Source organism: Lycium ferocissimum, chromosome 9 (genome assembly GCF_029784015.1).
Source record: "Lycium ferocissimum isolate CSIRO_LF1 chromosome 9, AGI_CSIRO_Lferr_CH_V1, whole genome shotgun sequence".
Lineage (NCBI taxonomy): Eukaryota > Viridiplantae > Streptophyta > Magnoliopsida > Solanales > Solanaceae > Lycium > Lycium ferocissimum.
This window is the reverse complement of record NC_081350.1, coordinates 17,290,447-17,305,329: the sequence shown is the minus strand read 5'-3', so window position 1 is coordinate 17,305,329 and position 14,883 is coordinate 17,290,447. Positions and strand designations below refer to the sequence as shown.

General features: G+C 31.9%; 1 pseudogene; it reads right to left on the bottom strand.

Annotated features, from left to right (window-relative positions):
• Nucleotides 1-9,992: 9,992 nt before the first annotated feature.
• LOC132069255 (uncharacterized) lies at nt 9,993-12,750 on the bottom strand (annotated as a pseudogene).
• Nucleotides 12,751-14,883: the final 2,133 nt, after the last annotated feature.

The following is a 14,883-nucleotide window of genomic DNA, read 5'->3' as shown; positions in this document are numbered from 1 at the left end:
AAATAATCGATTATAACTAATTGATCTGATCGGCTTGTGGAAGACAAGTTCAAATAACAAATACGGAAATAAAAGATAAAGTAGAAATCAAAGATAAGAAATTGAAGTGGGATAAGAATAGAAAGGATAGGAACAGACGATTAGTAAAGGAATTATGAGCAAACTTAGGTATATGAAACATAAACCTACTCTGTCGATTCTATAACGAACTGTACTATTTGATAATCAACAAGAGTAATCAAAATGAATCCACAAATGAACAACTGTTAATCAATGGAAAAGGGGTTTCATAGCCATCAATGGAATCCACCGCTGATTAACTATCCACTAATCGCTGAATTGTAGCACTACTAACTAATAAACAAACTATCACTCAATTTAGGTATTCATCTCAATTCAACATCCAAATCTAAGTAATGAAATAGAAAGACAAGCTATATATCTGAAGATCGTAAAGAAGACTAATGAAGCAATTACAATGCTATCGTAATGATAAAAAAGGGGCCTTGTTTAATTTCGAATGCTTAGTGTAGTCTTGATTGATGCCCTTCGTTAAGCGAAACAGCGCCTCGGCATAGATATACAATGTTGCTTACCATGTGGCATACTTGCAAAACATAACCTTCGCTGCATATGTCATCGATCTTGTCCAGTTAGCGAGTGTGGCAATTTAACGTGTCCCTATTTGCGTTTAAAGCCTTTCTTGTTGTTAGTCCCACTACAGTAACCTGTGTACAATCAACTCTGACCACCTCCCCATAGCGTCATAGGCCTACGTTGTAGGGAGGTACCTTGTGGGCCTCCAAAGGCCTTGACTCCATGTATCGTCGAACACCACTTGTTGAGCAGTTCCATATCTAAGCCTTGGATGTAAGTCTTGAAATGAGGTGTACTTGGTAGGATCATATCACTAATCGACATTACTAATGCACCTATTGATGCTATTCTTATACTATCTGCTAAACGTATTACATAAAATGATATCTAATGTAGTAGACATTTTCGATCGAAAATTTGCTCAGACAACACTATGGCATCGGTAGTATCCTCTTATGTTTCTCACATAATCAACACCACACTTGTGATACCATTCTCTAACTCTTTGTTTGGATGGTTGTTTCCGTAGTTCGTTAATGTCTGATATGTTGTAGTGCAAATATGGTGTTGTATTGTATTCAATGAACAATGTTTGGATGGTATGTACGTTGTTGTGGTTTAATACTTGTTTGTATTGTTTTGTTTATTTGTGTAATTAATATAATAACTTGTAAGTTTACTAAAATACCATAACTCTTAATTAAAAGTGGATTTATATATATTAATAAAACTCGGAGTAAAGAATAAAATAAAATTTAAAAAAAATAGAAAGTAGGTATTGGGTGGGGTTGGTGGAGGGGTGGTGTGAGGTGGGTGGTTGTGGGATGAGGGGTGGGGTAGTTGGTGGTAGGGTGGGGGGTGGTGGTTATGGGGGTGGGGTTGGGTGGTGGTGGTGGGTGGGGGTGGTGGAGGGTGGAGTGGTGTGAGGTGGGTGGTTATGGGATGAGGGGTGGGGTGAGTTGTTGTGGGGGTGGGTTGGGCGGTGAGCGGGGTAGTAGGGGTGTGTAGTAGAGGAGTGGGGTAGTTGGGTGGGCGTGGGTGGTAGGAGTGGGGGTGGGGTGAAATTGATAGCGGTGGTGGGGGTGAAAGGTAGGGCGGGGATGGGGGTGAGTGGTAGGGTAGGGTTGGGGTGGGGGTGAGTGGTAGGGTGGGGGTGGGGTGGGGTATAATGGGCGATTAAATCTGTCACTTGGCGGAAGCGTGTCAGGTGGTTACGAAAATTGAACTTTTCATAGTTACTAGTTTTATCGTCGTCGTTACAACATGGCGTGTGTATAACGTCAATCAATAAAAATATTATTTATTAAAGAGCGATGTATGTAAAATAACAATGGGCGTTAAAATAATATTCTTTTAAATGACAAAAAAAAAAAAAAAATAATATCACATTAACATAGTAATAATTGAGTAGTATCACATTAAGATGGTAATAATTGAGCTAATAGTGCTAGCTAAATATTCATCACAACATGACTAATTTGTTTTCCTATTTGTCCTGTTTGTTTTGTATTAGTTACATAAGCTTGAGAAAGAATAACAAAAATTTTGTGAAGTTATAATTTTTTTTGGAAAGATGAGATACAAAATGTGATATACGTATGCGAATTGAATAAGTTAATTTTGAAAATGTGTAAATTCTAGCAATATTTATCATTATAATGATACATGACAAAATTATAGATCATTTATTTTGAAAGTGTTTTTTTATTTGTGTTTTATAAAAAAATCTTTTTTTGTGAAAGCGGTTATATTCATTATCAATTTAAGCAGTACGAAGCGTGGTAAATGACTATTTTTTTTAAAAAGTCTTTGGAGAAAAGCTATTTTTTAGGCTTACAGAAAAACATTTAAATGCCACTAAAAGTCTTATTTTCTCTAAAGGTTAGACCGACATTTACTTTTATAAATACTGACCTTCAAAAGTTTATGCATCTACGCTTTTGATTTTGTGTGTGGATATTTGAGGTGTTGTGGAAATTTATTAAAGCTACTTTTAGTAGAAATAGCAGTTTTTAGTATGTTTGTATAACATAATTGTTCATATAAAAAATATGTTGTAGCACATATAATAAACGTATTGACTATGCTCTTATTTGTTATCATTGCAAATGCAAATCACAAACATATATTAAAAATTGTGCAAGAAACTCCTTTTATCTTTGGAGATAAAAATCAAAGTTTGGGGATAAACATGCTTAGAGGAATATTGGCCATCAATTTCTTTATAATTTAATTAACTTGTAAAAAATTAGCATACCCTTTTGTTCTACATAAAAAAACTTGGAATCTTGACAAAATTAAACTCTAATTTTATGTTTATTCCACAGGAAAAAGAATTATTCCCTCAACATACCATTCAATGCATTTTCGAGGTAGTATATTAAGAAACAATTTCCAGAAACAATAGTATAAAATGTTCAGTCATCAATATTATCAAAATTTCATGTTAAAGAATATGAATACTTCTTCTGTTATAAAAGTGTTTTCGATTTAAAATTCTAGAATATTAAAGTATGTAACTAATTGATTAAAGAGTCCTAACCCCTAAGTGATATTATTGCTGAATTCTAAATCTATTCTTTCTTTCTCCTAGTCGACGACAATTTTGTTAAAAAGGTTAAGCCTAAAGTGAATTTTAAATGTAAGGAACGAAAGATGAGATACAACGTAAGTCATTACTGTAATAGAATTCTAAATATAAATTGAATCCTAAGCCTAAATAAAGTGAATCGTAACCCTAATTAAACGGCGTATTCAACAAAATTGATAATTAACGGCAATGTTTGCCTTTTCAAAACAATCATAAAGTATTATTAATTTTTACAATTAAAATTCTATCAACATAAAACAGAAAAAGTTATGCCAAAAATAACGGCAAGCTTTTATTGCAGTTTTAGAGGAAATATATTAGCGTTTATGTATATTATTTTGATAATAAATAGTATTTTAATTGTAGAGTCTTTTGATGAAGGGCGTGTTTTGCATGTGTATAGCCTAGCGCTTATTATGAAATTGATATAAAACATTAATAATCTTTTAATATAATGCATAGCAAAATTGTTTAACTCTTAATAAAAATGAAATCTTACAAAATATGCAAATCCAACTTTGTTTTTCTAACTTCTTCGTGCTCTTTTTTAATGAGTTTTTTTCACTTACAAATCAAGTCATACAAAATTAAACACGTTTTATACTTTATGCTAAAATAAAGACTACGGCACCTAGTAAGGTTCTGGTGCCACGGACGTTCCCTGCTTTATTTCTTTCAATTTTGATGTCACATTTTGTTGATATAACTATATAATAAATAACACAAACTCTAATATAAATATAACTTTAGGGGCGAAGGTTCACACTTTTGATTTTTCTATTTTTGGTGTTACTTTATCAAATAAGAATGATTTATGAATACACTAAATTAGTTGAGGAAAAGTCTCATATCTTAAATCATGTAATCACGTAAATGAATGTAAATACAAACGATAACTTTTCAATAGTAATTTTCTTGTGTTATTATTTTTTTCTTTAACAAATGCATTATATTATATACTTCGAAGATAAGACCAAAAAAAAAAAAATTAGAGTTTTGATTTAAAGTCTTAAATGTTAGAAAAATAATTAGCGATCTCCATCACAATAAATAATTTTTTTTCACAAGTTTGAACTTTAAAGCCCGTTCTTTTCAGTTTTATAACCATGTCTAATTGTAGTAGACTCTATCATTCAATATACATGAAAAATATGATACAGATATTTATGAAAATTGAAATCAATACGTACAATCTTCTTTTTGCAAGCAAGTGTTGATTTTCTTTATAAAATATGTTTTGACAAAAAAAGTAACTTGAACATAACATATTAATTAGGTGATAAAAATGGCACCAACTTAACTTATAGTAGAAATAATATGATTGAGAAATAAGTTGAGAAAAACATGCCTTTAGAATCAAGTTTAATCGGCACTTGAGTTTTAAATGCATACTTGAATCTTCTTTTGCCTGCACACAAAATTGAAGAATCAATTGATAATGACATAATTTCTAATGACTTTGAAAAATAAAATTAACGTGTGAAGTTCTAAATTCTAAAAGAAAACGCAAGAAAATCACCTTAACAATATTAAACGAAGTAAATAAGAAGCGAAAAGGTAAATGAAAAAAGATTACATGAGTATATATAGGTTTTAATAGTCAGCATCATAAATATAGTATAATTGAACTCTAATTAACGAAAACCCAAATTTTAAAAAATTATTATACAGTCAACGTCTGCTAAGATGCATTTCTAAATATTTTAATTTTTCTATTATAAAAATATTTATTATCAGTACCTTTCCTCTCTAAATGTCAGTCCCATCAAATTCAGAATTAAAACATAAATTTCAGTCTTCTTTAGTAGGGATATTAAATCTTACTTGTTCATAATTAATTCACTTTTTTCCATAACTGCAGCAATTTGATTCTTATTAACATGCTTGTTCTTCTTCTTTTCCCTTTTTTTACCTCAATATACGACAGTTTGGTTCCTAGTAACCCATTAATTGTCATTAATTACCTAGTTTATAAGCTAAGTAATCAAATAATAGTCAGAAAAATGATAGTAACAATTTATATGCAATAATATAAATCTTTTAATGAAGAAATGAAAATGTTGTCCAATGGTCTTTAAAAATGCCGATAAACTTAATATAGTATAGATAGATTGGCGAATGAATTCACATCTTATCTTTATGCACGTTTTTTTCATCATATATTATTGGTATTTTACTTGTCTTACTTTCGGTAAATTTGATTGTTTATATTTTGACTTAAGTAGTTAAAAACATTTCCCTCATTACGGATTGTTTTAGTGTTTGTTTTTCTTTGGATTGCTTATTTCTGATCCAGTTGATAAAATGAATATAAATTTTTGTATGTCTAGGTATCGTTTTACCTTGTAGATAAATCAACGATCTAACTTTTCATACAAATTTATTGGATTGATATGAAACCTTTCAATTCCTCATTAATTCTTGGAACAACTTAAAGATATTTGTGTTGCGATAGAAGTATCCTTTATTTCATCATAAATTTCCGGCAACTTTTGATCTACAAATATTATTTATATGCATTGAGCACTTTAGCTTCAATTCTTGGCCATCATATACATTAGATAGACCTTTGTAATATTAGTATGCATTTGCCATGTACTAACATTCACTTCAATAGCTACTCTCACAATTCTTATCATTCTGATTAATTGCCATCTCTCTTCAATATCACATTTGATTTCACTTCTGTATCCTTCCTCCAATGTTATGTGCGTATACATATATAAGTAGATCTAGTTTTATTCTACCAAATATATTCGTGATGAATGCATCGTCTTATCTTATATGCACGTTTAGATGCATTTGTATTATTGTTCTACTCACCTATCCCGGTAAATTTGATTTTTGTATTTTGAAAGCCAATAGTAATAAACAGTACTATCCTTTTTCCTGTCTTATGACACAATCAAAGTACTAAATTTGATCAATAATAAAATTTAGGATACATGGAATGTTACAATTTACTGCTCGGGAATAATTTTTTTACCATTTGTGCTATTTTCGAGGATCATTTAAATGGTCATGGACCTATCAACGAAACATGTGATATCATTAAAGTAATTTTCTAAATACTGCAAAATTAATATCTAATTTGAAATTTTCATAGTATGTAGCGTATAACATATAATTCACAGTGAAGGCAAAGAAATGCTAATAAGTAAATGTATCACTGAGTCCCTAAAAGATCTAAAACATGAATAATAAAAGAAATTAAGAATGATCAATGTTTGATTGAGTCAAGATAACAAACTTGCCTTTGATGAGCTCACATTGACATCATCTTCATGAAATCTACTGATCAATCATAAACAAAGTAATGACTCTTTATTCAGAATATTTAGCATCATCTGCTATCAACCATGAGCCTTCATATTGAACAATTTAATAACACCATTAATGTGGCACATATCCATTAAGCACTGAAATAATGTGTAGTTTTCCATGAGGTCAGGTTTTTTTTTTTTTTAAAGAGAAAAATTACCTTTTCGTTGATAATTTGGAGAATCCTTCGATTATGTAAATCAGAACAATAGCTGTTACATGGATACTCGTGAAAGTAAAATTGATTGCTAACTTAAATACTTCTTATATTATTAATTGGATTTTAAAATCTTAAGTATTGAAAAAAATTGAGGAAAATAGTCATGACATGAAAAAGTCATTAGTATTCAAAGAATGAAAAACAACGTTATAATATTTCTACAAATAAATGAATAACCTTAAACTTACCAAAAAAATATCTTGGGCGGATTGAACTCAAATTTTCTTATAAAATAACAAATTACAGCTTCAATCTCTAAAACACAAAAAAGCGATAAAATAACAAAAAATATGTTATGAAGTATAAATTACAAACTTGATCAGTTCTTGAAATACGCATCAAAAATACAAAACTAATTGTGCGGAGGATTCACGTATGAAAGTTGCAAATAAATACAAACTTGATTCATTGTTGAACTGCTATATAATCCAATGACGAAAATTTATGCAGACACTTATGATCTAATGAATATTAAGATATATACAGTACAACAAATTTTTACAATTGGGACTGAAACATACAACAATAAATAGTGTAAATACAAAGTAAGAAAACAAAAGAGAAATTAAATACTTACTATTAGCAAGGGTGCTACTTTATACTCCGGGAAGATTAAAGTTTCGGAATAATGTTGGACCTACAAAAAAATTAAGAATAGATCATGTTAGATTCTCCATAAAGTCAATAAAAAAATATTATTGGCTTTTCTGTAGTGAATTACAGAGGATATGAAGGTAAAGATTTTATAACCAAGAATAATACTCCTGGAGTAGGGTCATAGGTACTCGTCCTAATATATAAGCAAAAGACTCCCTAAAACTAAAGATTTAAGTACTAAATATATAATTAAATAAATATTTTGATGAAAATAATAAATAAGATCTTTAATTAAATAATAATTTGAAGAAAAATAGTAAATTCACCGGTTTTTAATAGATTGTGAAATTAACTTATTAAGAAGGCGAAAAGTTGATCAACGTTTAAGGCGCCCAAAAACAATATAGTATAGATAAATAACAGGATGAATAACAAAGGTTTCCTGTAGCGTATCCGCATATTTTTAAAAGCATTAGAGCAAGCGGTTTATGGCAATGGTAATGAACCACGAAACCTACATCCAAACAGAGTTAAAGCGCGACAAATATGAAAAAACTAACCAACATACACATAACAAAAATAGAATCATATCCATAAGGACAAAAAAAAAAAAAAAAAAAACTTGTCAATATCAAAAAAAAAAAGAACAATCAACAAGATGTTATGCTTACTGGGAATCACATCCGAATTTAATGTCTGAATATACTTGTTCAATAGCTTCAAATATTTCCATTTATGTATGAAATAAGAGTTCAGTCAAATTCTTTTAAAACCTCAATTTCAAACCTTGAAAGCGATAGGAAAAAATGATAACAGGAAAGATAGAAGAAAAAATAATGGGACAAAATAACACGTGTGAAATAGTTCTTAATGTATGGAAAAAGTAATTATTTTAGTTGTTTAAGTATACCACACTTAACATAAATAATCCGTAATGTATGGAAGTTACTATTTTTAGTCGTTCATATACACCATAACGGAAAATAATTTGTAATGTATGAAAGAATTATTTATAGTCGTTTATATATATCCACATAAGCTGGTGCTTAATGTAGTCCTGAAAGATGTGATGATTTCTTTGTAATTTGCTTTTGCAGATAAGTCAATGAATTTAGGGTTGGTCTCCTCTTTGGCTTTTGGGTAGCTAGGCTTGCAATCGGGGTTGGTGTGGACGTGTGGAACTCGGTGGGGTGAGAGCTAATATCTCAAAGATCAACGATCATAATGAATCATGTTATAAATTAATTCAGATTTTTATTTTTGTGTCAATAAAATCAACACGGCTTTTTTTAACATATAAAATGACTTAGCAAATTTATTATCAAGAAAAGCTGACATGACAAATACAAAATTAATTTTTATGCCATATAGAACTGAGCTTCACAAATAAACAAAATTAAAAGAAGGACCAATATCTGCAACAAGAGAGTTTATTGCTGGTGCTGACAATTTCTGTGTATTCCATTTAATCCTCTGGCAATGAAACATTATTCCATTTTTACTTGATTCCCTCTCATTTTTTTATTTTTCTTAACAAAAAAAAAAAAAAAAAAAAATCTCTTCGGGTTCAATACGTTCTGTCCATTTCACAAATTGAATATCTCCTACTAGTCCCTAATGTATGAAAAAAGTGATCATTTTAGTCTCATATACACCTGCGTAACGAAATATGTCCATTTGTATGAAAAAAAAAGTGATCATTTTTAGTCCTTCATATGTCTACGTCGCTCAAACCGTCCGATGTATGGAAAGCGTGATAATTTCTTTGTAATTTGATTTTGCATATAAGTCAATGAATTTAGTGTTAGTTTCCTCGGTGGCTTTTGGATCAACTCGGGGTTGGAGTGGACGTGTGGAACTCAAGTTTTTTATAGTGTCAAGTCCGGTGGTATCAAGAGAGAAAACAGAGTTGTCTGTCAAATGTTTGATGTATGATTCAAGAGGAAGAGTAGAAAATCCGAGCAAATGTTAAGTTGATGGCAAGAGATGCTGAAGAGTGCCACATGTACTGAAGAAAAGGGTTTCCTCTCATTCACATCTCATCGTGTTGATTGAGGAAATTAAAGCGTTGTGCTATCAAAGAAATCACTTGAAATTTATGTTACTTTCCTTTTGCTTTCTCTTTTGATTTCTACGAACAACGTTATTTCTAGGATTTGGAATGTAGCGGTATTCAAATCCGTTAGCCATAAATGCCAGACAAGACAATATTTTGTTTAAGTACACAGACTTGTCTAATCCCATTTCTGTGATTATGTTGATGTTGATTTTGAACCTTTATGCATTAGCACTAATTTAGCTTGTGTACATGCCTTGATAGTTGCAGATTAAAGCCTACATTTTGCCTTAGATATGAAAAGTGCATCCCAATTTGGCTTGTGTACATGCCTTGAATGAACCTTAAAACTTTCTCTAATCAAGTTAGTCTTGATCTTTGAGATATTTTGACTCTTTCTTGGTACGAACAACGCTTAGATAAAATTAGACGAATCTAAAAGTCAACTAGGAATTTTTCGCATAAGTTACTGTATTATACATTGCATAAATTGACATAATCTTTACATATTCCATTTGCAGATAATAAGCAAATACAACTCAAAAAGAACTATACATCTTTGAGTAGAAGATATTGAATATTTTCGGGTTGAATGAAGATTTCTGTTTTCAACTATCATATTGCAATTAGACAAACAACATAGCAAGAAATGAGTTTGTGTTTGTTGGATTCTATGTACAGAGAGTCTAAAATTTTGTCCAGAAGATTTCAAGTAATTGCTGAAAGAAGTCTGTGGTCATCGTTCTCAAGTAAAGGCTGTTGTTCTTCCAATGTAGAAATTGCCTGTTTCTTCAATCAGTTGCAACCGGACACGGTCCCTATCTTGTGGATATGTGCAATAAAGGAAAGAATAAATGAAGCAACAGATGGCCGTTGGGATGCCTATTGCAGTGTATAGTGCCTTGGCAAGTGATGCAGCATTTTGTCTATCCGTTTCAACTTCCTGTGAGCCTGTTGATCCCTTTGGGATTGGTTTATAACGAAAACTCGTTGAGCTAAAATACCAACCACTAATGGAGCAAAGGACGCTAATATGGTCTCAAAAGATCGATCCAGAGCATAAATGCTTGTTCGAGCTCTCTCTGGAACTATCTCAGCAAATATCGGACTACATAACATGTCAAGGTTGAAATATTTTAGTGAACTCCTCAGGTTAATTTCACAATATGTACAACATTCAATATAATTAGAAATGATTGAGGAAAACGAACGAAAAATATCTGAAGAGACATACTTGTTTGTTGCTGAACCACACCATGTTGTGATTAATCCCATGATGAACAAGACTAAACCGTGCAACATAGCTGTTTTAGGATCATTAGGCAATAGCAGCAGCAGATTGCAGCCAAGGGTTGCTGAGCTAGTGCTTATCTGAGAAGAGTATAATCCCCCCAGAATTAGGAAAGTACTTGCCAATACATCCCCCATGAATCCTCCATGCATGCGCCAATCGCGAAGCAACTTGAAACAATGTCCAGAGGAGTGCTGTTTTCTTGTGAGAGAAGCCAATAAGTTCCAACCACATAGTCGCGAATGACAATGCTGACCAGGGGAATGTCCCAGAAACCCCTTGGGCAATAAGTATTTGAAAGGAGGGCACTTTGATAACTTCTTTTGCTTCTTTTAGCAGTTCACTGACTTCTTCTTGAAATGGTTTCAGTGGAAGTTGATCTTTACCTTTTCCAAGACGGGGATCGTTGGCAAAGAGACAGACTAAGAAACCAACAAGAACACTTACAAGACCAACTAGATGGAAGGAGATTCTCCAGCCAGGGATCCCCATAAATGATGTTTCAGCAATCAGCACAGACAAAAATCCCCACCAAGTTGAGCCAAAACTTGAAGTTGGTGATAACCATCCAAAAGCTGTACCGCGGTTACTTTCATTAGTTGAGTCAGCAACTGAGATCCGTATTGCTGGTGTGACTATTGCAAGTCCTATCCCGTTCAATCCTCTGGAAATTGCTACCTGTTAAAAAACATCAGGAGGGGCGAAAACAAATAAAAACATTCAGGTGTGCACTGAATATAAGTCGTCAAGTTCATGGGGGGTCCCAACCTATTCTGCCTAAGGAAAATATAGTCCATTTCTGCAATTCCCCATAATTTAGTTATATGCTATCAAAAGTTCAAAATTTCCAACCATACCAGACTGCAAATAGACCAGCTTTTTTCTCGATTCCCCTCTCATTTTTATTTTTCTTTACAAACAAATACTTCTTGAGTTCAACATGTTCTGTTCTTTTCCCTTAAAACCACTTCTCGTGTTCATGTACAAAAAACACTTCTGGACATGCTTAACTTTGACCCTTCTAGCATTTAAAACACCACAAAGAAATGGATGGATGCTTTGCAACCTAAGCAATTCCTGAACTTCTTTACATCAAGGGGATTCAAAAGAGTTTATATTAACAAACAAAAAAAAAAAATTGTTTTTGTCCTACTTATAAGAAATCCAATTGAACCTATTCATTGGCTGTGGCTCTGCACTGTCTGTCAGTGTACATAAGAGTATATGTATAAATAATTTATCCAAAATTCGGTTAGCTACCTTTTCTAAAAGAGTTAATGATAAAAAACACAGCTAAACTATTGTTTTCTCGTGAGTTTCCTATCGAAACTATCAGGCGTGCGAGTTTCCTATCTAAACTGTCACCGACTATTTACCAAAACACACCTCAACTATTAGTTAGTTCCTTTTTCCTACCTGAATATTTGAGTTAGGAAAAGGAAATAACTGATAGTTTAGATGTGTTTCGATATAATTCGTGATAGTTCAGGAGGAAACTCGTACATCTGATAGTTCAGATAGAAAATTCGCGAAAAAGTGATAGTCCAGGTGTGTTTATGACCATTATCTCTTTCTAAAATTTAGAACCCATAAACTCAAAATTCTGAATCCGCCTTCCAAAATAACACTACAAGAGATGAGGAGGAAACCTCAGTGAAGGTAGAGGAGATGGCGACAAGGAAAGTAGCAACAGACCATAGGAAAGCACCAAGAGCTATAACATGGGCGCGATTGTGACGAGCAGAAAGATATGCAGCAAGTGGATAACAAAGGCATTGAACTAATGATCTAAATACAGTAAGAGAGCCAAGGCCAGTTGGATCAGTATGTAAATCCTTGCCAACTTCTTTATAAACACCAGGTAACAAAGATTCATCAGCTTTCTCCATTATACCAGCAATATTGACAAGCACAAGTGTTAATCTATCTGATATTAAGTTCTTGAATTTCACCATTATTTCCGGCAGAGTTGGAGGATTACAGATTGTGAAGGGGTGTGTTTGACTAATAAGTTTTGCTTTCTTCATTTGAAAGCTAACGTTAGCATTATATATGAGGGACTCGATAATAAATTTATTATGCCTGATATTTAACAAGATATGACATGGTATGTTATGCAGTCAAATCCCTATATGATAAGTTGCTTGTCCGGATATTGTTTGGCTATTATAGAAATATTGTTATCGATAACATATCATATAATATGGCGAAAAATCGATTTAAAGAAAATTTGATTGTTGTAGTGAAATATTGATATCGAGGATATGATTGATATAGCGAGATCGGTATATATATATTTATTACTTAAAAGTATTATAAATCACATTTATGTGATATAGTTTATTTGAGCGCGAAGTTTAAGAAATAAAGAAAGTCTTTGAATCTTGTGGTCTAAAATAAGTCAATGATATTTGTGTGGTTATAGATCATCTCGTTAAGCGTGAAAGGTAAAGTTTAAAGTTAAATAATTACCAAATAAGTAAATGTATGATATTTGGCAAAAAAATAATTTTAATTGTCTTTTGAGTATTATTTTATTGATCTGTGCTTAATATTATATTTTATTATATAGGAATAAAACGGTGTGAAATTGAAGAAATTTTTAGCTAAATTAAACAAGAAGTGTCGAAATTGAAACAGAGGAAAATATTAAAGTGAGTATGTGACATGACACATATATCGAGGTCTTTGGCACTTGGCAGCACATGATATTTGGGGATGAAGACTTTAGTATAATTAATTTTAACTGGTGAAGGCAGTCTCACATGATAACAAAAAATGCACAATTCAGTGGGAGTACAGCAAGGACCAGTGTACGAAGGACTTCAAGCTACACCTTAGCTTGTGCGACGCAAGGACTATTCTTTTGCCAACTTTAGTTTCTCTATTTGAGAGTTGGGATGGGACTAAAAAACTTCCCAATTTATTTTGGACTAGGTTATTTTTTAGATTTTTTCGTACACCTATAAAAAGTTCATAAGTTAGGATTTTTACATAATTTTGGATGACTTGAAACCTTTAGTTCAGAATTTTAGGCCTGAGAGAAACTTGGAGAGCGCAGTGGCCCGTGTATTCTGAGTTTATCTTTCCTACATAATACTTGTTTTTACGATTTTATTCGGATGATTTGTTGTTTTCTTTATGTCTTTGTGGAGAAATGCCAAACTCTTTAGTTACGGGGTTTTGACATGGCATGAAAGTTGACATTGATTATCATTTCTATCTTATTAAATTTCTATATATTTTGGGTTGCTTATTTATTCTTGTGCTTAATTGTTTAATTACTTGATCACTAATTTAACACTATACGTAGCGTGTGAATTGAACTAGGGATAGGGAATTTGCATGCTAATAATAATAAATAGAACTTGTTCGATATAATCGTTTAGCTAATGAGGATAGGAATATACCCTTTAGCCTTGCTTTAGTTGAATACGGAGAAGTAAATGCGTTCTTGTTACCTCCGCAATCATAGGAATATAGGCGTTATAGTAGCATCTCTGAGCTTGTGAGCAATTCGGAAGATACTCGTAAAGTTAACATCAACTTTCAACTAGTAACCCGCGGGTAGAACGATTTGAAGGCTATTTGGATTGTTAGTGGTCATAGTACTGAATCATCTCTCTCTCCGATAAAAATTCGCTCTTTCTTGGTTGAAGTTCATTATTTGCTTTCTTTTATTTTTTTTTTATTTAGTTTATAAATATAAATTTCGATTTTATTTCTTGTTTAGATAATTAGCATTAGTTTAATTTAGTTGACGATTTATCATAAGTCTCTGTGGGTACGATATCCGGACTTTAAGCAACAATGTATCATTCTTTTGGGACAGACTAAAAAGAAAAGTGTATCACATAAATTGGGACAGAGGGAGTATTTATTATTAATATCAAAAGCTTGAAAATGCACGCAAAAACCTTTTCAAAATTTGAATTAAAAGTGTCTTATAAGAACATTTTACCATGTGTTCAATCAGAATATGTTGTAATTCAAATGTCTATATAAAATTTACTACTATGTTTAAAGAACTATTGATAAAATGGGTGGTTTACAAGAATGACCTTGGACGTAGGAGGTCTTAAACTTTTTAGCCCCCTTGCCCCCTGAGCATTACTTTTAACTTTTGACCTTGAAGGATTGTCGATGAAGTAAGGAGAATTAAAAGTTCAAAATCACTATTTCTTCCATTTCATAATAAGTCGTGTTTTTAG